The sequence below is a fragment of the Tenrec ecaudatus genome, chromosome 5 (assembly GCF_050624435.1).
Source record: "Tenrec ecaudatus isolate mTenEca1 chromosome 5, mTenEca1.hap1, whole genome shotgun sequence".
Lineage (NCBI taxonomy): Eukaryota > Metazoa > Chordata > Mammalia > Afrosoricida > Tenrecidae > Tenrec > Tenrec ecaudatus.
This window is the reverse complement of record NC_134534.1, coordinates 115,321,377-115,347,442: the sequence shown is the minus strand read 5'-3', so window position 1 is coordinate 115,347,442 and position 26,066 is coordinate 115,321,377. Positions and strand designations below refer to the sequence as shown.

Below are 26,066 nucleotides of genomic sequence, written 5' to 3'. Positions count from 1 at the left end.
GACCTGCTGTGCCATGCTGCTGGTGTATAAATCGCTTGAACTTGAGGCTGTCGGATGCTGTCAGCTTGCATTGCTTGAGTTTGATATCCCATCCAGGCCTGCTTCACTAAGCTTCTGAGCTACAGACTGTTGGTGAGCCGCTCTGTTCGTTTTTGCCTGTGGCCAGACTGCCTGCATTGTCCTAGGGAAGACTCAGCTATCTGCTTCCTTGACCTTAGATCTAGCAGACCTCAGGAATTGAAGGACTTGGAGTATATTAACTATTCCCTGGAAGTAAGTTTAACTGAGCCCTCTGTACTGCTGTGTGAACTAATTAATTCTTATATTCCATATATATATATTCATATTCATAAGTGTCCTGGTTTTGTTTCTCTAGAGAACACTATCTAACACTCACCAATGATGTATTTAATTTTCTTTTTGTGTATTCCATCTGGCAAAGTCTATGCATATAGTTGTCATTTATATTGTTTTCAATGGCTACACTGTTGGTTTTACAAAATTTTAATATAAGATCTCCAGCTTCCTTTTTTATCACCAAGGCCATATTTTCCAACAACTGATTCCTCCCCCTTGTTTCCAAACTTTCATTCCAATCACTAGTAATTATCAATGTATTTTGACTGCATGTTCAATCAATTTCAGAAAGAAGAAATTGGTAGAATTACTCAAGTTCTTCATCAATGCTTTTAGTGACGTTACATAAGTTTGAATAACAGTAGTATTGACTTGTTTTTCTTGTAGGTGTTTAGTACTAACCTGTCTCAGCATTATACATCAAGACAAAACTTGAAATATTCCTTCTGATGGCATTCCTTTTCAAATTGTCATTTCTGGCAATTCAAAATGGTTAATCCCGGTCCACTTTAGCTCATAAATACTTAAGATATCAATCTTTGTGTGTTCCATATAATTTTTGGTAGCTTTCAACTTTCCTAGATTCATACTTTGTACAGTCCACATTCTGATTGGTAATGAATGATTGCTGCTATTGTTCCCTCATTTTCAGTCTTGTATAATCAGCAAATGAAGGTTCTGAAAGATTTATTCCATTCATTTAATTATGTTCGAGCCTTCATTGAGGAGACAGCTCTTCTCTAGTCATATTTCAAGTGTTTTTCAACCTGAAGGACTCTTTTCAAACACTATATCAGACAATGCTCCTATTTATATAGCTTTCAGTGGCTAATCTCTCAGAAGCAGACCACCTGTTCCTTCTTTCTAGTTTTAGTCTCAAAGCTCTGATGAAACCTGTTCACTGTTGTTGGCCCTGATGACACACAAGTTACGTTAGTATAACAAATTAATAGAAGAGTATCAACATGTAGATGACACAACTTTGCTTGCTGAAAGCCAACAGTACTTGAAACATTTACTGAAAAAGAAAGAACTGTAGCTTTCAGCATGTATTACAACTCAATGTAAAGAAAACAAAATCCTCACAACAGAACCAATAAACAACACCATGATAAAGAAAAGAGTGAAGTTGTCAAGAATTTAATTTATTTGGACCCACAATCAGTGCTCATGGAAGTGGCAGTCAAGAAATCAAACAATGTACTGCATTGAGCAAATCTGCTGCACAACACCTTTTTATTTTACTTCATTTTTTTTCTCTGTGAATTTCTCCCAAGTTGTCTCTACCAAATATATGCCAAACCCAAGACGCTGCCTGTTACATATGGTAAACAGCTATATACTTGGAGGTTAAGGAAAGCAGGTTAGAGGTTATTCTCCCTGGGGGTGTCAGCTACTTAGAGCAATCAGACTGTTTAGTCTGTCCTTTCTGATAATGATAGCTTGTTTCCCGGGAGGAGCATCCAGGGAGGTCAAGCCCACTCAAGGTTAGGCTGCCATATTGCGTCTAGGGTCCACCCGTCTTTTTACCTGTGTACCCCTGGTCCCTCCCCATTCCCATTATGTGTATACCCTTAGCACATCCCCTTCTTGTCATGCTGATGCCTATTGTACAGCCCCTTCCTATGACATGTATGGTTACCTGTAATCACTCCCATAAGTATATATGGGCCTTGGCCAGAAATAGAGACACTCCTACCCTGGGTCCTGCCCTCTCTGCCTGAGCTGTGCGTGGACCTGGCTGGTGAGAACATGGCTGTCCAGGAGGTGAGCATGCTACTATGAAATGTGTCGGACTTCTTTATTTTACCTTCCCTTCTATCTCTCTTATTCTCTATGACTTACTATAATCTTTAAATATTATAACCATACAATTGCACCTACCAAACCCGTGATAGTTGTGAGGGACTGGTTTCCCCCACATTTCTCATTCCCTCCTTTAAAGTATTGAAAAGGAAAAATATTATTTTGAGGACAAACGTGTACTGGCATTCAAACGATGGTAGTTTCAATAGCCTCATATGCATGTACAATCTAGGCAATAAATAAAGAAGAATTGATGCATTTGAATCATGGTGTTGGCTAAGAAATATTGAAATTACCATGGACTGCCAGAAGTACAAATAAATTGTTTTGTGGAAGAATTATAACCAGAATGTTCCTTAAAAGCAAAATGGTGCAGTTTTTTCTCATGTATTTTGGACATGTTATCAGGAGGGACCAATCCCTGGAGTAGGACATCACTTTTGGTAAAGCAGAGGGTCAGCAAAAAAGAGGAGGCTCTTCAACAAGATTGATTGACACAGTATTTGCCACAATGGTCTCAAACATTACACTCATTTTCAGAACAGCACTGGACTGAGCAATATTCTAGCCTGTTGTACAAAGGCTTAATATAAGTCAGAACAGACGTGATGGCACCTAACAACAGCAACCTCCCACCTTTATCCACTTACAACTGATCTGATTATATCATCAGATCACTTCATGGAGGATGAGTATGTCATTACATCACTACCATTTTATACCATTACTTAACAGCCAAACTATTGAGAATTACAGCCCAACCAAATTCATATGTTTTAGAGAACAGTTCAATCCATGACAACTGCTAATTGAAAACTTGGCTGGCTGTTAGTACCCACCAGTTGCATCACAGAGGAAATGACCTGACAACATTCTCCTGTAAATATTATAGTCTAGAAAATTCTATGGGGGTATTTTTGTTAAGGCTTAATAGAGTAAAATAATTTGTCTTAAGTTACTCCATTTTAAAAAGCTTAAGTGCCATCCCCCATTCTAAGAGAGGTATGTTATTTTAGAAAGCAAGTCACTGTGACCTTGCTTATATTCGCTTGTAAATGTAAGCAAGAAGTTTTTCAAGATCATGTGGTCCAAGATAAGCTGAGCAGGACATACCGAACTACCCACATCCCTGTTATCTTGTGTAAACACCCTTTCCCATTCCTTGCTCTACCCCCCTCGCCTTGCTGGTTTTAAGTGTATAAAAGGAAAAGAAAAATTTTGCCGGACGCTTCAGCTTTGGACCCTGTGTGGCCATGCTGTAGCCCAAATCCGGATTTGTCTTTTTGTCTTTCTGTAATAAAGTTTTGCTTTGTTACTTTGCAGCTGCTTGTGGGTCAGTGGTCTATGTTGGGCGCGACTCTGTAACAACTTTGTCACATTGGGTTATTATAAATCTAGGTCAATTCAGCAACATACAACTGCAACAACAAGAAAAACAGCTAGATAGTTTTCCAATCCAGAAGCAAAGAACATAATTACATTTTCTCTCTAAAATATTAAAAAGAATAACAAATCCCAGCCTAATCATAAGTAAGTGATTTGGATTTAGGAAGGCAGTAACCAACATGGAGAGTTGCCGTATGGCACAATCAGTTAACTTGTTTACCTGTTAACCAAAATGCTGGAGGTTCAAGTCTACCCAGATGTGGGGGAAGCCAATCCCCCACACTATCATGGGTTCAGTAAGTACAATTGTACAGTTAAAATATACATAAAGATTACAGTAAGGTCATAGAGAATAATGGAGATAGGAAAGAGGGTAAAATGAAGAAGTCAGACATCTTTCATGATAGCATGCTCACCTCAGCAACTTTTGGTGGTATGTGTGGGAATGCAGGAGGAGAGGAGGGCAGTAGAAAGAGCAATTAATTTCTAATGAAGGCTTATATATATCTTTGGGGGGGGGGTGTAAGTCCCCTAATTACAGGTAAAGACGTACGTCACAGGACGGGGTTGTACAATAGGCACACACATCACAGGAAAGGGTTGTACAATAGGCATAAGTGTGACAACAGGAAGGGGATGAGCTAGGGTGTGCACATAATAGGAAGGGGAGGGGCTAGGGATATACACATGACAAGATGGGCGGATCCTAGACTCCATATGGCAGCCTAACCTTGGTCACCCTTGAGTGGGCTTGACCTCCCAGGGCGCTCCTTCAGGGAAATAATCTACTACTATCCTTATCAGAAGGGAGCGAGCCCTACTTAGGGTGCAACAGATTATCCAGTCTGATTGCTGGAGATGACTGAAAACCCTCAGGGAGAATAACCTCTGACCTACTTTCGTTGACCTCCAGGTATGTAGTCATTTGCCATGTGTGGCAAACAGCTAGGTTTGACATATATTGGGGGAGACAGCTTGGGACAAATCTTTCTGTATTCCATCCGTAGAGGCACCTTGAAAGCCAGCAGAAATAAAGCAACCATTTTGAACGCAATTCTGCTTGGCATATGTACTGCTGCCAGGAATTGCAACAAATTGACAACAACTGGAAAGTGGCACAAATGATTAATTGAATTGATTAATTGATTAATTGAATTGATTAATTGAAAAAAAATCAATACTGGCTTATAGATGTGTCTGTCCAATACGTTGGCCCTATTCAAAAGTCAACAATTATAGCATGACAGCCCCACTCAAGAATGAACGGAAGTACAATGGTGAAGAAAAAATATAGAAGTGGGCAGAACTTTGAGCAGTATATTTGGTTGGCCGTATGTGGAATGAGAGATGGCCATAAGCCTGTATCTATATTACTTCATAGACAGTTGACAATTGCTTGGCTGGAATAGCACAGCTTTGGGAGAAAGAGTTTCTAAAAATTGGTAATAAGGAAGTTCCAGAGGTAACTACAATTTCCAGCTAGTCCTGCTAGCACAGTCTTCTGTGACTTCTCTGGCATTTGGTACACCATGGCATGCCTATTCAACAAAGCGTAGATTGTAGTTCAGGAGATTGATAACCTGTTCTGATTGGATTCATTACTAGTTTACTAGTGGCAGTGGAGTTGATGCACATTAATGGTAACCCCGTGTGCGTCAGAGTGAAACTGTTTCACAGGACTTTTAACAGTCAATTTTTTAACAGAGGCCATTCCAGAAAGACCTCTCAGTGAATTTGAACCAGCTCATCCACTGTTTGTACCACTCAAAGGTTCCTGATTTGATAAATTATCTCTCTTAAATTTCCATCCCAGTATAGTCATAAGAATCAAAGTCTGAACAAAAAATAAAAATCAAAGTCTGGTCTGTTCTTGAGATGATAAAGGTATCCCCAATTTGATAGACCTTAAAATAGTAAATAATGTTTCATCAAGAATCTTGAAATTTACATACGATATTAGAAGTCTGAAGTTGGATGATCTAAAATATTTCTAATGACTTTCCTTTGTTTTTTGACAATCCAAATCCTTTATATTTGCATCAGTTGTGTTTCAAATGATGTTATCTACAAGGCTGTTTGGGACAGAGGAAATTAATATGTGAAGGAGACCTTTCATTTCTTTCTTTCTTTGGGTTCAGGCTAGTGGATTCTACTGCTACCAGCATTCTCTCTGGTTGCTTTACCACCTGAAACATGCTAATTAACATTCATCAGTGCTTTATGATTTATATTATGGCTTGCACATACATTATGCCTTTGAACCCACTGGACCCAATTGTCATAAAAGTTATTTATGACAGGTTTCAATCACAAAATTTATTTCTTTTTCAAATATTTATGGTCATTAAAGAAAACTTACCCAGCTATCAAAAGAGATAGCGTCTGGGTAAACAAGCAGTCATCTAGCTCAGAAGCAACAAAGCCCACACGGAAGATGCACATCAGCCTGTGCGATCACGGGGTGTCAAAGGGATCAAGTTTAAGGCATCATCAGAACAAACAAAAAAATCTTACCATAGTGAATGAAGGGGAAGTGCAAAGTGGAGACCCAAAGCCCATTTGTTGGCCACTGGCGATCCCCTTGCAGAGGGGTCTAGGGGAGGAGATGAGTCAGTCAGGGTGCGATGCAGCACCGATGAAGAATACAGCTTTCCTCTAGGTCCTAAATGCTTCCTCCCCCTCCGCCCCCCACTATCATGATCCGAATTCTACCTTGCAAGTCTGGGTAGAGCAGAGGATGTACACTGGTGAAGATTGGAGCTGGAGGCACAGGGAATACAGGGTGGGTGATACCTTCAGGACCAGGGGTATGAGGGGCGATACTGAGAGGAAGAGGGAGAGTGGGTTGGAAAAGGGGGAACTGATTACAAGGATCTACATGTGACCTCCTCCCTGGGGGATGGACAATAGAAAAGGGGGTGAAGGGAGACATCAGACAGGGCAAGATATGACAAAATAATAATTTATAAATTACCAAGGGCTCATGAGGGATGGGGAGCGGGGAGGGAGGGGGAAAAATGAGGACCTGAAGCAAAGGCCTTAAGTGGAGAGCAAATGCTTTGCAAATGATGAGGGCAATGAATGTACAGATGTGCTTTACACAATTGATGTATGTATGGATTGTTATAAGAGTTGTATGAAGGGCAAGATATGAGAAAATAACGATGTATAAATTACCAAGGGCACATGAGGGAGGGGGGAGAGGGAAGGGAGGGGGAAAAAAAAGAGGACCTGATGCAAAGGGCTTAAGTGGAGAGCAAATGCTTTGAGAATGATTGGGGCAGGGAATGTATGGATGTGCTTTATACAATTGATGTATGTATATGTATGGATTGTGATAAGAGTTGTATGAGCCCCTAACAAAATGTTTAAAAAAAGACAAATAGAAAAAAAATCCATATAATCCTGTAGGGTCAAAGAGAAATAAAAGTCCAAATTTAGTGCAAAATCTATGCAATCAAGTATAGATTGGCTCAAGCAAGGGAACAAGTGACTACTGAGTCCAGGGTTCCAGTGCAAGGCGGCAAGGGTCTTGACTATATCTGGAGGGAAACTGTGCTAGCCAATCAACCAGCGTCAGCCAAGGATAAGTCTATGGTCAAACAAAGTGAGATTTGTTGATTTGTTTTATGTCAGAGAAACCAGGTCTCGTCAAAGGAGAAAGAATTACTATAGAATTTAGAGAAAGGGTGAAGTTTAGGGGAAAGGCAAATGAACTTTGATAGAATCAGGTGAAAGCAAGATTGTACATATGTAAAAGAGAGTTCAGATGGGTACCACAAACAGCCTTCCATTTCCTTGGAAACTACAAAATTAAGGTAAAGGTAGAATGTTGTTTACAGAAACTTTCCTGTGAAGCTCTGCACGTGGACTGGAAATCAATTTTGCTCCATCCTGACTAAGAACCTTCAGACAAAAGTGGAGTATTTCATTTTCAGTGATATATTTTTAGACTGTGAGGAATTATTCCAATGATATCCTCCCCATCTACAATGATGGAATATAAATATACTTAGCCATTATATGTCTATTCTAGATGGAAAAATTGTCGTATAATCAATGGCCAGAAAGAACAAAAGTTGCTTGATTTTGTGAAAAAAACAAAAAACAACCCACCAAAAACAAAGGATGTATGTATGGATTGTGGTAAGAGTTGTACAAGCCCCCAATAAAATGATTTAAAACAAACAAACAAAATAAATAAATAATAAAGAAAAGTTAATTAGTGTTAGAAATTAAATTTAAACAACATAACCCCACCATCGAGAGATCACCATACAATTCAGTGTGTTCATCCAGTTTTAAAAAAATCATTTTATTGGGGCTCAGTGTTATTTTTATACATGTAAATGCATGTGCTTTTAATAACAATGGCATCATATTGTCTGTAATCTACTCACTATCCTAATTATATGTCTTGAATAAATTATAATATCATTAAACATTCTTTTTCATCCATATTCTTAATCCTTTTGTATTAGGATGTTTTTTTCTCCCAATATTTTTATTGACATATAATTTACAATTCAGTAGTTCAATCATTCAATTGTATCAAGAAGAATTGTACAATCATTACATCAATTTTAGAATATACCCATCCCCCTGGGTTAAATCACCTTTAAAATGAGTTGGGCAATCACAACCAGTTCCAGTGCTCCCTCCCCTGTCCCTGCTGCATTGTTTAATCCTGAAACACTCTTCCCTCACTATTACCCACCCCTAGCCCTACATCTTCTAGCTACCCTTGTATCAGTTATTATCACTGTGCATCCACGTCTCCTGTATTTCACCAAATGGAAACCCCAGCAAAAACAATATAAAACAAGGTGGTAAGGATGTAATAATAATAATATAAAACAGAAATACAAATAATGAGTAAGAGAGAAAAGACCCCTATTAACTTGCAAAAAGCCAGGGAAGAAGTTTCTGTCACAGAACAAGTAAGACACACTTACACCCAGAACAAATTCAGGTTGTATCAGAATTCTATCCAGCATAATCAAGATTTCAATGGTCTCTGCCTGATAGTAAGGCTGTTTGAAACTCTTGGCTGTGGCTATAGTGGATCTGCCAGAGGGTCAGTCTAACTAGATATTCTGCAGATGAGTTTTGGGCTCCCACTGTTCCATAACCTTCTCCAAATTGGTGTTCATAATTTTAGCTCTGATACATTTCCCTTCATCATATTCAAATTTTGTAATTGTCATCTTTAGATCACAGCTGGTGGATTTATTTGACTCCTCATTTAGATGGCTGCTTGTTTGCATACAAGTCTTTTAGACCCCAGAAACTGTTCTAATTGATAGCTGAGCACCATCTACTTTCTTCACCACACTTTGCTGTAGTACCCTTATCTTTTGTGATCATTCCATGAAGGTGAGTATAGACCAGAGTCATGTTATCAGAGTTAACTGTTCTTGAATTGGGTTAGGGTTAAGTAGGAGCCTAGACTTCATTTGCTTGTCCATAGGGTTTCCACATCTCAGGTTTACTTTGGCAGTTATAATACGACAAAATCAAAACCCAATGAGACAAACTGCACCAATAGAAATCACAAGCCAACCAGCAACCAAATAGTACACACACACACACACACACACACACACACACACACAAGGAAAGAAAGGGGAAAAATGAAAAGAAGCAAGCTACAAGCAGGAAAACAAAAACTCATATAAAATGAAGTACATTTCCAATCACCCTCCTGGAGTATAAGTTGATTGCACTATTATCAGTATCAATTTTCCCAATGACCCAGCCCTCCAGACACTGTCCGTACAAGTAGTCTAAGCCAACACAGTTCCACTGTGAGCCTCAACCCACAAGTTTTTGATCTCCCATTTGATTGAACTCTGTTGACCCTAAGTATGCAGATTGATGCCAGAGGGACCTCCTTGGATCAGTTCTTCCAAGTGTAGATCACTGCTCAATGGATCAGAACCTGTCATGTCACTGCAAGGTGGGCATCAAAGTACTCCATGTATGGTGATTGGTCCCTTTCCATTAGACACCCACCAAGCTGGGAGTTCCTTCCAAGGTCCAATTACTGCCACTTCCACAGAACTGGGGTTGTCACTCTCTACTTCCTTTCCCATCCTAGTACCCCAGTCAGTCCAAGGGTGCAGGCAGCTTTGAGTCAGGGTTCAGTTCATTCAGACATTCCCCTGTGTTAAGTTCTTCTAGTATAGCCCCTGTGTTATGCCATACTGCTTGCAAGGGCAGCTCCCATGATCATCATGGTGCTTACTCCATAGCATGGCTCGCCAGAGGTAGAAACGTATTCTTAGTGTCTACCCAGGGACATAAAATCTGGCTAATTGTCTCCCTAGGTTCCTGGTAGTTATATAATTGTTTGTCAATTTGAGAGGATTAAGAGTGAAGGGGTGGAGTCTAGCCTGTCAATCAGGTCATAGCCAATGAGGCCTCTGTGTGGGTATGGCCTTCTGAGAATTCTGGGAATCTTGTATTCCTTCTTGGAGGTGGGAGACACTCTCTTTCTCTGCTCACTCCCTGGGAGACATTGCAGTCGACACGCCACATTTAGACAGGCTGATGGCAGTCAGAGCCTCAGAGCTGAAGGAAACACACGGAAACCCCTGCCAGTGCAGAAATGCTTACACCACCGTACTGAATCCATAAGACTTCCCATCCACTGGCCTGTGATCTTCCTGCATTTGGCATCATTGCATGTGTTTTGTGAGTCTGAAGAGGACTTTATGGATTGGTGTTGGACACATGGGCTAATATCAGACTTACGGATTTGATCTGGACTGGGCTGGGATGTTTTCTTAATGTACAATTACTCTTTATATAAAGCTCTTTCTTATACACATATGAGTGTCTCTATGAGTTTGTCTACCCAGACTAGCACAGTTCCCTACACTCATTATTTAACCACCCTTCCCTCTTGGGGTTAGTTCTCCCCAATCACCCACCATACTCACCAACAGAACTATCAGTGTTTCCTCCACAATGTAGATGGTCACCTCTTTTGGTCGTGGCTTAGATTTTTGCAAGCTTCTCCTCCCATTGATTTGTCCCAACCTTGTTTTGATGTTGTATATCCTGAAGTGGACAGTCCCAATTTCCCCATCTGGAAGGAGTGACCCCAGGCAATGTGGGTCTCCTTGTTCACATTGGCTCTTGTGAAGTGTTCAAAAGGGAGATGATGTATGGTTTATGGCTGGTAAGTATCTTTTCAACTTTTTTTTTTTCATAAATTGGTTCCTAAGATTTGTTTAATTGGCGTTTTTTCTTATACTAGTGGATTCATATAATACTCTTTTGTGATTGACTTACTTCCCTTAGCATAATGGTTTCCAGGTCCTTCCATGACATGCAGAGTTTCATGCTTTCATCACTGTTTTTTAAGGGCTGCATAGTATTCCATTGTGTGTATGTACCATAGTTTTTTATCCATTCATCCACTGTTGGGTATTTGGACTGCTTCTAGTTTCTCACTATTGTAAACTGTGCTGCAGTGAACTTGGAAGAGCACACCTCCACTCGTTGTGCCTCTTATTTCTCTAGGGTGTATGCCTAATAGTAGTTGCTGGATCATATGGGATTTTAATTTCCAGTTGCTTTAATATTGCCATGTCATTTTCCACAGTGGCTGTATGTATTTTCAAGTCCACCAACAGTGTATGAGTTCCAATCTCTCCACATCCTCTACAGCATTCGTTATTTTGTTTGTTTGTTTTTTAATTAGCTAGCATTGTAGGTTTAAAATGGTATCTCATTGTGGTATTAATTTGCCTCTCCATGATGGCTAATGATTGTGAGCATGTTTTCATATATTTGCTAGCTATTTGTACTTCATTTTTGGTAAACTGTTCATATCTTTTCCCCATTTCTTCTTTGGGTCTTTTGTTATTTTCTTATTGAGCTGTTGTAGAGTTTTATATTTTGGTAATTTGCCCTTTGTCCAATGCGTTGTTCGTAAAAGATTTTCCCCAATCTGTGGGTTCTCATATCACTCTCCTGATGAAGTCTTTTTTTTTTTATGAAGTCTTTTCATGTGTATAAGTAATGTAATTTCAGCATGTCCCAATCATCTATATTGTCATCTGCAGAATGTGTCTCCTCCATTACACTTGGTAGTCTAAGTGTGCCCTGAAATAGGGTTTTTAAGTTTGCTCTAGCCTTCTCATTGATGATCCTGAGAGCTTTGGGGTTTACATTAAGGTCTTTAATCCATCTTGAGGGTTTTTTTGTATGGAGAAAGGTAGGGGTCTTGTGTCATTCTTCTGCAAATGGAAATTCAGTTTGTCTAACACCATTTGTTGAAGAGGCTGTCTTTGTCCTGTTGGATATTTCTAGGTTCTTTGTCAAAGATTTTATCTGGGCTTTCTGTTCTGATCCACTGGTTCCTGTATCTTTCTTTTGCCAGTACCAGGCTGTTTTGGCTACTGTGGCTACGTAGTAGGTTTTTATGTCAAGCTCTTTGTTTATCCTGGGTCTTTTGCCTGCTCATATGAAATTGGTAATTAGGTTTTCCATTTCAACCTCTCTTGGCTTCCTGATTTGTCCTAGATGTGGATGCACATAGGAGTGAGTGCCTCCTTTTTTGGGAATGCTTAAGATCCCCCTTGGCAACTCTCTGAGACCTTTCTCTGTGTCTCTTTTTTGTATTCTTTTGCTACATTAATTGTAAGTATCGTAGCTCTGTGAGCCTTCCAAGGAATTGCTGGACCCGAGAAAGTAGTGGGGGCCACTAGTTTAGAAGTGAGGAGGCTGAGTGGAGAGTTCCAAACATGAAAATAGTATCTTAAAGGTGTAGAAGGAACACCTAAATTTGTATCTGGTGAGTCAAATGTGAGAGTGTCTTGGGCTCCTAAACTGAAGTCTTAGGTTTTTTGGCAATCTGTGTCCTTTTAATTTTAATGATCTGTTCTAGCTCAAGGTGAGTAGTCACGAAGAAATACTACACTGGCTGGTGTCAGAATGCAGACCAAGTGAAAAGGAGGGATTTCTTTCTTTTTTTAAATCATTTTATTGAGGGCTCTTACAATTCCTATTACAATCCATATATCAATTGTGTCAGGCATAGTTATACATATGTTGCCATCATTCTTTTCTAGACAATTACTTTCCCTTGAGCCCTTGGTATCAGCTCCTCCCCCCACCCCTACCCTCGTGACCCCTTGATAGGTTATAAATTATTATTTTCATATCTCACACCAACCACTGTCTCTCTTTTCCCATTGTTCTTCCCTCTGGAGGGGTGTGTGTGGTTGTGTGTCGATCATTATGATCGGTTGCCCCTTCTTCCCTTGCTCCCACCCTTCTCCCTACACATCTGGTATTGCTATTCTCATTCCTGCTCTTGGGTTGCCTGTGTCGTGAACCCTCATCTCTTATCTACACCTGTGTACATGCTCTGGTCTTGTCTGAAGTGAGAGGTGTCACTGGGGTCATGGTGGTGGGGGTGAGGAAGCCTCAAGGAACCAGAGGAACATTGTGTGTTTCCTTGGTGCTTTATTGCGCCCTGGTTGACTCCTCCCTTTCCTGTGACTCCTCTGGGGGGGGGTGGGGAGGATGTCGAAAAGTGGGGATTTCTTAATCCTCTATGGTCCTCTTTTGAACATGCTGAAGAGGAAGTAGTTATGAAAAGAAAAGAAAGTAGCCGTGTTTTTATTGAAACCTTTATTATTGACTTATTTCATTATAAAGCAAAAACATATATGTAAACTATACGCCAAAGAAACTGTTACAATAAATAAAAAGTGGGCAAAATATGAAAAATTAAAAAAAATAAAATAAAGCAAAAACAAAGCAGTTGTCTAGACTCCAAGATTGATAAAGTAATCTGAAAATCACTGGAAAAAATTATTTTTCTTACTTGGAGAAGCCCTTGAAAAGAGAAAACCATCACAGTTATGTATAATTGCCAATATTTATGTAGAATGAGCAATCACAATATCTTACTCTAAATGAATTCTAAATTTTGTGAAAGAGATCTAGAGATTCAGGCTTCTCTTTTTTTGAAATCTCTTCAGGATGTCAATAAGAAATCTTTATGAGGAAATGGATTTCTCTTACCATTTATGAATTTTACTAACTTACAGCAAATCTGCACTCATAGGGGTTTTTGTAAGCGAAATACTTTCTTAGCCTCTCATTAGTTTCAAGGTAAACCCATTTCTTCTCATGAATTAAACACATTGGGATCCACGTGAAGAACTGCTGTACAACGTCATTTTTAATAGCTTTCTTGCAATTGACTGGAGTCCTTGGGTGGAGCAAATGGTTAAGTGCTTGACTCCTGACCTTAAAGATAGGCTGTTTGAACCACCTAAAAGTTCCCTTGTCCTTGAAAACTTGATGGAGTACAGTTCTGCTCTGCGGTGAATTGGATGACAATTAGGACTGCTTTTATGTCCTAATCCATTGCATGGAAGCCTAGTAATGTATTCAACCAGCTTACTTTGTTCAACATTTATAATGTCATTATAAATCACCTTGCAATCAGCATCCTTATAGCTAAATCTTTGTACTTCTTTTTTAATTTTAATTTTTAAAATTTCAAGTCTTCTTTGTTGTCCAGTTTTTTTTGTTCAATTTTGAGCTTTTTATTTTATTTTTTAATTAAAAAAAATTAAGACCATTTTATTGGGGGACTCTTAGAGCTCTTATAACAACCCACACACCAATTGTATCAAGCATACTTGTAAATAAGTTGCCATCATTATTTTCTAAACATTTATTTTCTGTTTGAACCTTTGGTATCATTTCCTCATTTTGCTTTATACTTCTTTAGAATACATTCCTGCTAGTGGATCAAAAGTCAAATATCAAAATTTAAAGCTTTAGTTTGGACATGAATATTTAAGCTTCATTTCAGAAATGAAGAAAGTGAGTGACAAGTGATGTACAGATATGTCTCTTTTGATTCAATTTCCTTAATGTCAAATTCTAAATAAATTTCACTCTAAGGCACAAGTACTTGAAAACCAATGCCATTCCTCCATTTCACAGCATTGGCCCTTCACTTAATATCAGTGTAGGTGGCTCTTATTGCGCTTACGCTCTGGTTTACTTGTGGATAACCTTTTAGTTTGACAAAGGACAACTGTTTAGACATTTTGTTCTTTATCACAGGCTTCCCTACTTGGTTAGTCTAAGGAGGATTGTGTCTGGCACAGAAGAAGTAAATTGTGGATTGCGGAATGATATTGTTGAATAGTTACAACTAATTACAACGCCAAAGGTCTGGCTATATTTCAGAAACCTTGTGCTTGATCTTACTCTCCTGCCATTTATCGTTCAAGATGGAAATTGCTAGAGACAATTGAGAAGTTCATTACTATTCTAAACCTAATGGCTACAGATATATTATAAAGTTTAACTCTCATTCTTGCATTTTGTTACCCTATTAAAGTATGGTGTTAGGGAAATCACCAAAGGATGACAAAGATTCAGAAGTGTCACCAATGTTCACCTTGACAAACCCAAACTTGTTATAAGTAAATCTCTATCCAATAACTACAAGGTATTGCAATCCTAGTTAAGTGAATTTCATTGTGCATAATGTTGATCTACAACAGATACTTTTAATATTTAGTATCAAATGTGATAATAAGGTTTGTCATGGGAAAACTTGTTTTAAATAGGGGAATGACCAACCAGGATTGACTTGCTATTTACCTAGCTTTTGGGGTTAATTTCAGGAGTCAGTGTGCTATTAAGCCACACTGAGTTAGTGTTGATCTGCTAACTACAAGGTCGTGGTTCAAATCCACTAGCTGCTCTTCAGGAGTAAGATGTGGCGTTGTCCTCTGGAAAATGTTTATAATCTCAGAAACTCACAAGGCAGTTCTACTCTCTCCTATAGGGTTGCTATGAATTGGAACGACTCTATGGCAATGAGAATAAAAAGAATAGTGCATTGCTGAAGTGAACTTCAAATTCTATAACCACATACACACCGTCAGATCTTTCTATATTGCAGATTGGATCATTTCAGAAGCTGCTCTTTGAGTATAGTTTCATAGATATTACCCGTATTTGACTTTTTTACAAAGCTAACTATTCTTATGTTATTAGATCATCCAGATAATACTTTGTTTAGATGTTGTGGTTTGGAGTGGTAGTTGTTTTAAAATGACTTAAAATACTGTGACCTACCTTTGGGTGCTTACAATTGGGAACCAGTGACATTTGTAAAATGACAGTCCCTAACAAACTAAAGATGTCTGCCAAGACAGCAAACTGTAAGAAGCCTCTGCTGCACTTTTGAACTACCTCCACATCTGTTCAATTTTGTTTAAACATGTGGTAAGAAAACAAAAGAAACTTAAGAAATTCAATTTGTTTTCCTATCTGGCTTCAATAATTTTATATTCTTAACCAGCCATGAGTCAGAATAGTCTCAGTGTTTATGAGAAATCAGCTACCATAAGCATCAGCAAATATGTTCTATACTCTTATAAAAAATAAAAGTAACCACTTTCATGATTTACAAGAATATATTAGTGTGTTTGAATTCAGCCATAATAAGCTCTATCAGCATTTAATATCAATTTATTTTCTTATCTGGCTATAATAAATTTATATTCTTTACAGGCAACCACAAACAGCCCCATACATGATCTGTGTTTAAAAAGTATATAATGTCAAAGATTTTGTGTTTCTTTTTTAACATTTTATTAGGGACTCATACAACTCTTATTTCAATCCATACATATACATACATCAATTGTATAAAGCACATCTGTACATTCTTTGCCCTCATCATTTTCAAAGCATTTGCTCTCCACTTAAGCCCTTTGCATCAAGTCCTCTTTTTTCCCTCCCTCCCTGCTCCCTCATGAGCCCTTGATAATTTATAAATTATTATTTTGTCATATCTTGCCCTATCCGGCATCTCCCTTCACCCCCTTTTCTGTTGTTCGTCCCCCAGGGAGGAGGTCACATGTAGATCCTTGTAATAGGTTCCCTCTTTCCAACCCACTCACCCTCTACCCTCCCAGTAAGATTTGGTGTTATTAAAAAGTAAATAATGTCAAAGATTATGAAGAATATAGTACAATGAACTGATTCAGTCACAACAAAAGTATAAATCTGTATTTCTCTGACAGTTTTTTGGTTCAAATAAAACATTCCACTTTTGCTGTAAGTAGCTAATTTAGCATTCCCATTTTCATGACTAAATATGCAGGCATATTGCACACACATACAGGCAAAAAATACGTCAGCATGCTCTTTCATTCGTGCACCATCAAATTTATTTGGATTTGCCCACGAGATCCAATTTCGTTGATTGCTAGGACCCACCACAAGTTGTTCCTTCTGGGATTCTACTTGAAGTAAGAGATGATCTAAGCCATAGCCCTGGCACTGGGAGGTAAGAGATAAGAACGATAAGAAGAGATAAGAGGTGGACCCATGTAGCCAAACTACATAAAAAAATTATAATTCACTTTATTGAGAACCCTTACACCTCTTTTTTTTCCATTAGAGGTATCTCTTTTTATCAGTTTATTGGGGCTCATACAACTCCTATCACAATCCATACATACATCAATTGTGTAAAGCACATTTGTACATTCATTACCTGCATCATTCTCAAAACATTCCCTCTCACTTAAGCCCCTGGCATCAGCTCATTTTCCCTCCCACCCCGCGCCCCCTCCCTCATGTACCCTTGATAATTTACAATTATTTTATCACCCACTTTTCTGTTGTCCGTTCCCCAGGGAGGAGGTCACATGTAGATCCTTGTAATCGGTTCCCCCTCTCTACCCCAGCACCCGAAGACTCTTAATAGAATGTGATTAATGGGGGTGGGGTGGGAGCCGGCTCAATTTCGGGAAGAAACGGGGCTCCTTGTGGGGTGCGTACAGTACGGCGAGTGGGCAGCGAGCGGCAGGTTGGGTTTGCCGGGGGGAGTACGGCTGCAGAGGCTGGGACCGGCGCTGTGCGCAGTCGCTCCAGGGCGCGCCCTCGCGCGCGAGCCGCCCTCCTCCCCCGCCCGGAGCGCGCGAGCCGGCTGGCGGAGGCGTGCGGTGGGCGGGGCGCCGCGCTGACGTTGTTCGGGATGCAGACCGGTTCCTGCCGCCGCCGCCGCCGCCGCCGCCTCCGCCGCCTCGCTTGCCGCCGGGGTTTGTATGAAAACACCGGGCGGCAGGCGGCGAGGGATTTGCTGTGCGCTCAAGGAGAAGCCGGCTAGTGTTGCGGCTCTGCCAGTCCGTGCCAGCGCCCCATCCTGAGCTGGTGAGAGCCATGGCAGCTGTCCACGCGTCGGGGCTGGGGTGTTGGTGGGCACCCCTCGTTCGCTGCTTCCCCGCTCGGCCGGCCGCCCCCGGACTCTGGACGGCGAGAGCGGCGGGCGGCGTCCTTGGGGCGGGAGAATCCGGGGGCTTGCGACTGGCGCTCACCGCAGCCTGCTCCGGGGTCCCCTCCGCCCCTCACCTGACAGGTTGTGTAACGCGTGTTATGGGGCGGGGTGAACCCAATTTTGCTGAAGACTACTGAGGGCTGTAGCTTTGGCTCGTTCCTGTAGAAAGCCCCCCTTGGTCCCCATTTAGAGACAGTCCCATCCCCACCCTGCGATCCGGGTACATCCCCGGCACGGGTGTCTGAGGAGCAGCGCCCCCCTTGTGCCTGGCGTCTTCCGAGGCCTCGACGATGCAGCGTGCAGCGTTGCTGAGGCGCTGCTGGGCTGGGGGCCGAGCGTGCGGCGCGGCCTGCCCTTCCACCCTACTCACCCTTCCCCTTTGTAGGTTGTGGAGACTAATCCCCGTCACCCCCAACCCCCCCTTCCCGGTGTGCTTTGGAAGCCATGAGGTCCATCCAGGTCAGAGAGCAGGGGTGAAATCGGCGATGGATGGTTTGTGCTGAACTGTATTCTCTGTTTGCAACTTGTCGTCTTGTGGGTTTGATAGGAAACTGACTCGGATCACCCTAGATGACAGTGCAGAGTTACAGCGCTGCTTCCTTTCTGAGTTAGTTTCCTAATTGCAAATATCAAAAGATTCCTCTCCCGTAAAGCTAACACTTTCTTGGCTTTACTCCCGCCTTGTACCATTTTAGTTTTTAATGAGTCTAATTCCTTTTCCTGGGAATTTCCCGTTATAGGAACAGTATTTAATACACATGAATGTGATATCTAAACCCCTTTGCCCTACCAGCATGCTCAAGTGTCTGAAGGTCCTTCACAGTAACACTTAGGGACATCATCTTTGGCAGTCTTCGTTATTTGTATTCTCACCCCTTCTCTTCAAGTATTCAGAGTTGTAGTAGAGCTTGCATATGACAATTTGTAATTAGAAAGGGCTGTAGCACATTCTTCTTGATCACTTCCCTTTATGCCTATGTTTGAATCTTTATGTAAATTAAATGAACTCCTTCACCTCTGAATTCTGACAAATCGCCCTTTTTCTTTTTCCTGAGGTGGAAAAGTTATTTTTATCATTTTATTGTGGAATGGTAATTTATTTAAGGTTCTTTAAGTGATACTTATTGTAAAATGTAAGCCAACTGTTCAACCAAACCAAACCCTTTAAAGAACTATGAGCATTTCTTATGTAGAATTATTGTGAGCTAATTACTGATGTTATGTCCACCCCTTAACTCTCATCATTAACTCACAGTTTTGATCAATTTCCCATCCCACTTCTCTTGAGTTTCTGTACTGAAATTATAGTTTCCTTCTAAATGACTTTAAAACTTTCCCTTGAATCAGTCTATCACGAATTTAAAGTACAGTCACATTCTGAATTCTGAAATGAAGGAATAGGCTTGGTTAAATTTAAAAAAGAAAAAAACTTGCTTTTAATTAGAAAACAAAACATTTAACTATGTTAATGTAACCTAAAGTTAGGTACTGTAAGGTCTCTCTCTCCAGGCTAGATTTAAACCTAGGTCCTGGCCCCGCAAGAGAAAGAATTCACGCCGAAGGCTGATCCAAGTGAATTTAATGAGAGTTAAAAGAAGCTTCAGGTTTTACATGGCACCCATAGGATTCCTTTTGACCATGCGGCCTGGCAGAGACTGCTGGGGTCACGCAAAGATCTCTCTCCCAAGTTTCCTCTGGAAAAAGATGACCCCTCTCCCTCTAGGTTCCTGCCTTTTCAAGGATTCCCGGGGGAGGCGTGGTGAACGACCCCGGGTGGGTCCCATTGGCTGAATTGCAATCACCTGGCCCAGGTGGGCTGATCCAGGTTAACACCCATTCGTGCCCACCAGCAGGAAAATCCAGGCCTTTGTCCTATGCTGGCTCTCCTGGGCATGCGTCAATGGACATCCCAGTCTCTAATGCTAGCTACCTAATAGTACCAATAGTTTCATAAAATTTTATTGAGATAACTTTTCTTTTAGAAAAGCCTAATTAGACAGCTATATAATAATGGTTGCAACATCACTAGCAAAAGTTTCCGATTGTCATAACTGGTTTGCACTCAGGTAATCTATTAGTTGGCAGTTTGAATCCACTCAGCATAACTGCTGATGAAAGACCTATCAATGTGTTTTTATAAATATAGCCAAGAAAACCCTTATGGAGAAATTATGCTCTAACATAAGGAAGGGGTCACCATAATTTGTAATGACTCCATGGCAATAGGTTTAGCAAACAGGAAAAAGGTCTTAGAATTTGTAAGCGTACAAGGGGGTACCCCCTAAAATCCTGGAATTGCGCTGGGTGGAGCATAGCTTTTGTAGTATGTATTTTCCCCCCTCCTGGCTCCTGCAGGTAAGTTAATTCACCCACAGTTGTCGCCTGTCAGGGTTAACCAACAGCTAATACATCATCACAGGTCTGGTAGGCACAATTGTTCAGTGATAATAAGTAAAGATTATAGTAAAGTCAGAGAGCATGAGAGATAGAAGAGAGATTGAAATAATGGAATCATACACATTTCATGGTAGCCTGCTCACCTCGGCCTCACTTGGTGGTCTGAGTGGAGAGAGAGATTTATTGCTAACCAAGCCTTTTATATTCTCTGGGGACGTGCAAGCCCCCTAATTACAGGTGAGGACATATGTCACAGGAAATAATTGTGCTATAGGAAATACAGTAATGGGAGGAGGGTTATCCAGGGGTATCATGTAAGAGGAAGGGGAGGAAATGGGGGTACACATGTGACAAGATGGGTAGATCCTAGATTCAGGATGGCAGCCTAACTTTGGATGTCACTGAGCCGGTTTGACCTGTTCTCTGGCTCACTATGGAAACCATTATCAGTAGGGTATAAACCCACCCTGCGGGGACCAGACTAATGGCCAGCAAGCCTTTAGGAAGAAGTAGCCCATTGTCATCAACAGCAGTGCATGGACCCCTCTTGCGGTGGGATCAGACAGTAGTCTGACAGCTGACTGCCTTCAGGGAGGTAACTTGACAATCATTTACCATTTGCTGCAAGCAGTGTCTTAAGTCTAACATATATTTGGGGGAGGTGACTTGGGAGAAATTTGTTTCCTACAGTCGCCTCCAGAGGTTCTCTGGTCACAGTGAATTTTTTTGTAAAAGCAGTTTTGCTCGAACCTCATTTTTTGTGATGGCTGATTTAAGAGTACAGTGCGGCTGGCGGCTGTGAAATATTTTTCCTGCTGTGGAAAAAATGCCACAGAAACTGTTGTGATGTTGAACACAGCTTACAAGGACAGCCCTATGGGAAAAACTCAAGTGTATGAGTGGTTTTCTCGTTTCAAAAAAAGTAAAATGTCGATTGATGACAAACCTCGTTGAAAATGTCAACTTGCAGTGCATTTGGAGTTCTACCAGGTCAGACTGTTAAGTTTTCTATTTAGAGGTTCTGAAAAGATCACGTAACAGTGTAGGACAAAAAAAGGGCCTGATTTGTGGCAGTGGGGGACTGGTTTTGTGACCACCACAGTGCATCTGCTCACGCAGCCATCTCAGTGCGCAAGATTTTGGCAAAAACAGCATGCCTCTTCTACCCCACAAACCTTACTCACTTGACCTGGCTCCATGCAACTTCTTTTTGTTTCCACAAATGCAGAGGGACATCAAAGGACAGTGATTTGATGAAATATAAGAGTTGAAGAAGAAAACTGTTAGCCATCTAAACAGATGAGTTTGAAAAATGTTTTCAAGAATGGAGTTGCAGATTTGACAAATGTATTAAGTGTAATGGAGAGTACTCTGAAGGTTGTTTTGTAAAAAAATTTTCATGCATTAAATACATAGCCCTTGGGGGCGGGGGAGATCTGTATTTTTGGGTGCCCCCTTATATGTAATTATTTTAGTCTGTATTCTAGATTAAAAAAAAAAACTTTCTCTACCCAAACCAACTCCTCTTCCTTGAAGTCCATAGTCCTTAGATGCTAAACAGTGAGACTAGTAATAATCTCAGAGGAACCTTTGTAGTTGAGCAATAGAATCATATATAAAAAATAGCTGTTCTAAATAAAGCCATTCTCTTACCTAAAAAAAAAAAATAATAATAATAAAATAAAAAATAGCTGTTGTCTACTGAATTGTAAGTTTATTTTGTTATTGTGGTTGTGCATTACAGTGTAGTGGTTATGGGGTTGGGCCTCAGCCAGATTTAACTGTTTTTCTAACCTGATTTTACTGCTAATTGCAAGGTTGACTATTTTAAACCTAACAGTCTCTTTTGGGGAGAAAGAACAAGACTCTATTCTAAAAATTTACAATCTCAGAAACCCACAGTGGCAGTTTTACTCCAAACCATAAGGTTGTTTTGAGTCAGAATTCCTTCGATGGCACTCAGTTTGCTTTTGGTATTGGGTCTGAATTGATTCTCAATGGCAGGTGGCTGGTGGTGGGTTAATTTAGGCATGTTATTTATTCTCCTTATGGCTAAGTTTTCTCAACTCTAATGATGTGGATCATGCTGGTGTATACTCCTAAGATTATCTTGGGGATAGAATGTGTTAATGCCTGCCACATTGTAAGTGCTAATGAATACTACTATAACAACAACAACAACAACAAAAGGACTTTGGGCAGAAGGGGTATTAGAACTTCAGATGAATGCCACCATGACCCAAGCTCAACAACAACAACAACAACAAAAGGACTTTGGGCAGATGGGGTATTAGAACTTCAGATGAATGCCACCATGACCCAAGCTCCTTTGAAACGGAATGATAGCATAGTCTCACTGTCCTGCTTTGCAAAACATATACTGTATGTCCTTGGGTATAAGCCAGCCCGAATATCAGCCAAGGCACCTAGCTTTAACCACAAAAGCTACATAAAATATGCTGGAAAACTCGGCTTATACATAAATATGTACGGTAAGTCAGTTTTAAAGAGAGCAGCTCCAGTCTGAGCTGGGTGCCGTGGGGATGCTGCTGAAGTGTCCTGTCTGTCCCTTTGACAGACCCTTGGCTTGTTTCCCTTAGGCTGTTGTTGGTAGCTATTTTAATCACCTGTTTGTGATTTTGTGGTTCTTTGACTCACATGTGATGCCAGTAAGCATCTTAACTATTAAAATATTAATGGTTATTTATCCTTTTAGGATATTGCATGGTGTTTCTGAGATGCACACAATCACCCTTATCTAAACGCTGTTTTGTTTTTCTTTTTTACTGATATTATCAAGAGTGAGATTAGTTTTGATTTGATGTTATATACCTCTCTAGCTTTGATGAAATTCTCCTAAGAATGTTTTTTAATGAATGATTACATATACTACTTATTTTTGCTTTGCAAAGATCTGATATTACTAATATATAGATCAGATATTCTCAAGCTTTTTATTCCTAAGACCCTTTAGTCCTTTGACAAAAAATGTTCAAGGACCCCCAAAAGCTTTTGTGGATTGTTGTTAGGTGCCATTGGTTGGTTCTGACTCATAGTGACCCTCTGTATAACAGAATTAAACACCACCTAGGCCGGTGCACTGCTCACAGTTGTTCTTACATTTGAGTCTATTGTTGCAGCCACTGTGTCAGTCCATCTTATCCAGGGTCTTCCTCTTTTTCACTGTCCCTCTTACTTTACCAAGCATGATGCCCTTCTTCAGGGACTGGTCTCCTGACAACATGTTCAAAATACATAAGAAGAAATCTTGCCATCCTTGGCTGTACGTCTTGCAAGACAGATTTGTTTGTTCTTTTGGCAGTCCACAGTACTTTTAAAGATTCTTCGCTACCATTATTTGTGGATTATATATATTATCAATGAAGGCAGATCTTAACTTTTGTTCATGTAAAGATGTCAGTTATAAACCATTCTATATTAATATAAATAATATATTTTAAATGCAAAAGAACAACAAAAATCAATCATGAGTGACATTGTTTTATGTTTCAGTATATCTAGTCTAAGAGCAGTTCCTGAGTGGTGCTTATGAGTTGGGTATTGGTTGAGCTGTTCACACTGTGGCTTCATGAGTTTTTTGTTTAATATGTAAAATACCCCCAAATGAACTTTGAATGCATACAATAAAGCCAATTACACCAAGGCTATCCTTGAGACAGTGAAAAGGATATATTTTATTAAATCGCAGCCCTTACATGTATGAGCTTTAAATATTCCCTAGAACAGTGGTTCTCAACCTTCCTAATACTGCGACTTTTTAATACAGATCCTCATGTTGTGGTGACCTCCAATCATAAAATTGTTTTATTTGCTACTTCATAACTGCAATTTGGCTACTGTTATGAATCATAATGTAAATATCTGATATGCAGGATGTATTTTCATTGTTATAAATTGAACATAATTAAAGTATAGTGATTAATCACAAAACAATATATAATTATGTAGTGAAATATTTATTGTGGGGGAAGCCAGCGCCCCACAACTAATCACAGATTCAGGAGGTGCAGTTGTACGGTTAAGATATCTAAAGATTATGATAAAGTCATAGAGAAATAGGAGAGATGGGAGGTAGAGAGTAAAATGAAGTCAGACATATTTCATGGTAGCATGCTCACCTCAGCTCCTCTTGGTGGTACACGTGAAGATGGGAGACAAGATGACAGGAGCAAATGGGAGGGCGAGAGACTGATTTATTGCTAGCCAAGGCTTATATATCTTTGGGGCATGTAAGCCCTCTGATTACAGATAACAATCTACGTTATAGGTAGGGGTAGTAACATAGGGAATACAAGCAATAGGAGAGGGATGACCTAGGAGGATGCAAATAGTAGTAAAGGGAGGGAATAGGGGCTCATATGTGGCAAGATGGATGGAGCCTAGACTCAGTATAGTAGCCTAACCTTGGTCATCCTTGAGTGGGCTTGACCTCCCTGGGTTCTCCTTCAGGGAAACAATCTATCCTTATCAGAAGGGAGTGGGCCCTACTTAGGGTGGGGCATACTATACAGTCTGATTGATGGCCCATAACCCTTAGGGAGAATAACCTCTGACCTACTTTTGTTGACCTCCAAGTACATAGTCATTTACCATGTGTAGCAAGCAGCTAAGTTTGACATATATTTGAGGGAGACAACTTGGAAGAAATCTTTCTTTCCTACACTTTATTTCTAATTACAAATGAATGAAATTTTGTCTTAAAGCATGGTGTAGCATGGGTAACAGTCTTCACACTGGGGAGTCCTATGTGGGCATATCGCATATCTGCACGTGGGCGAACCTGCCTGGAGATGATACAGGAGTGGTGTCAGGGTTTCTAAGACCATCGGAAATATGTGTTTTCTGATGTTTTTAGGTGACCCCTGTGAAAGGGTCGTTCAGTCCCCAAAGGGGTCGAGACCCACAGGTTGACAACCACTGTCTTAGAACCTGGATGGTGTCAACTAGGCTGCTGACGAGAAGATTGAAGGTTTAAGCCCACCCAGATGCACCTTGGAAGAAAGCCTTGGTGAGCTCTGAAAATCCAGCCATTGCAAACCCTTGAGCAATATTTGAACCAGGAAGTGAGGGAGTTAATTCTTTGCATATCTAGCAGAAGAGCACTCCCAAGTAGCAGGGCCAGTTCTACTCTAACATGTGTCATTGCCATGATTTCAGGTTGACACAAAGGCAGCCAGTTGCTACTGGTGCTGAAATGGATGGCGTCCATGAAATGTTTGTGTTACATTCTGAATTAGGTGCTGTCTTCGAAAAAATGATTTTGTAACTTTGAACTGAAAGCTTAGAGCTTCATGAAAGCTCTTTTGTCATGAAGAACCACTTTAAGTTAAAAGAGTAGTTGTCAATATAAGACTGGTTATGCAGACTTGGGTATTTTATCATTCTTCGCTGAAATTAAAAAAGCAAGCCTGTGGCTTCCTTCAGTGAAAGAATTTGCAGTCATACTTATAAGTGACGAAATTTAACTTTCAAGAAAACAGAATTACGAGTAATTAGTGCCCACCATCATAACCTATTCCTTAAAGCTTCCTAATACCTAAAGAGGTTTCTGATGGGTGGATGGTGATACTAACAAGTATGATTTTTTTTTAATATTAAACCAGGAAATGTGTAAGCTTTTGGAAGATGCTGGTCCAAAATATTGAATCAATATTTTCCAAATGATCCAGGTATGATCTCATAAATTCAGATATGGTAAAAGACCCATTCAGAGTTCAGAAGAATGGGTTTTAATCTAACAGTGTGGTTTCAGATTCCC

At 40.2% G+C, this 26,066-nt stretch overlaps 1 protein-coding gene across 6 annotated transcripts in view; it reads left to right on the top strand.

The window, feature by feature from the left end:
* Positions 1-17,604: 17,604 nt before the first annotated feature.
* Positions 17,605-26,066, top strand: part of AGTPBP1 (ATP/GTP binding carboxypeptidase 1) — a 214,653-nt gene continuing 206,191 nt past the window's right edge. For 5 of the 6 annotated variants that reach the window (XM_075549854.1, XM_075549852.1, XM_075549857.1 and 2 more), the window contains exon 1: positions 17,606-17,766. The gene's annotated coding sequence lies outside the window, so the exon portion shown is untranslated. Of the gene's footprint in view, positions 17,767-26,066 lie in introns of all 6 variants that reach the window. The other variant, XM_075549853.1, reaches the window with a different exon arrangement.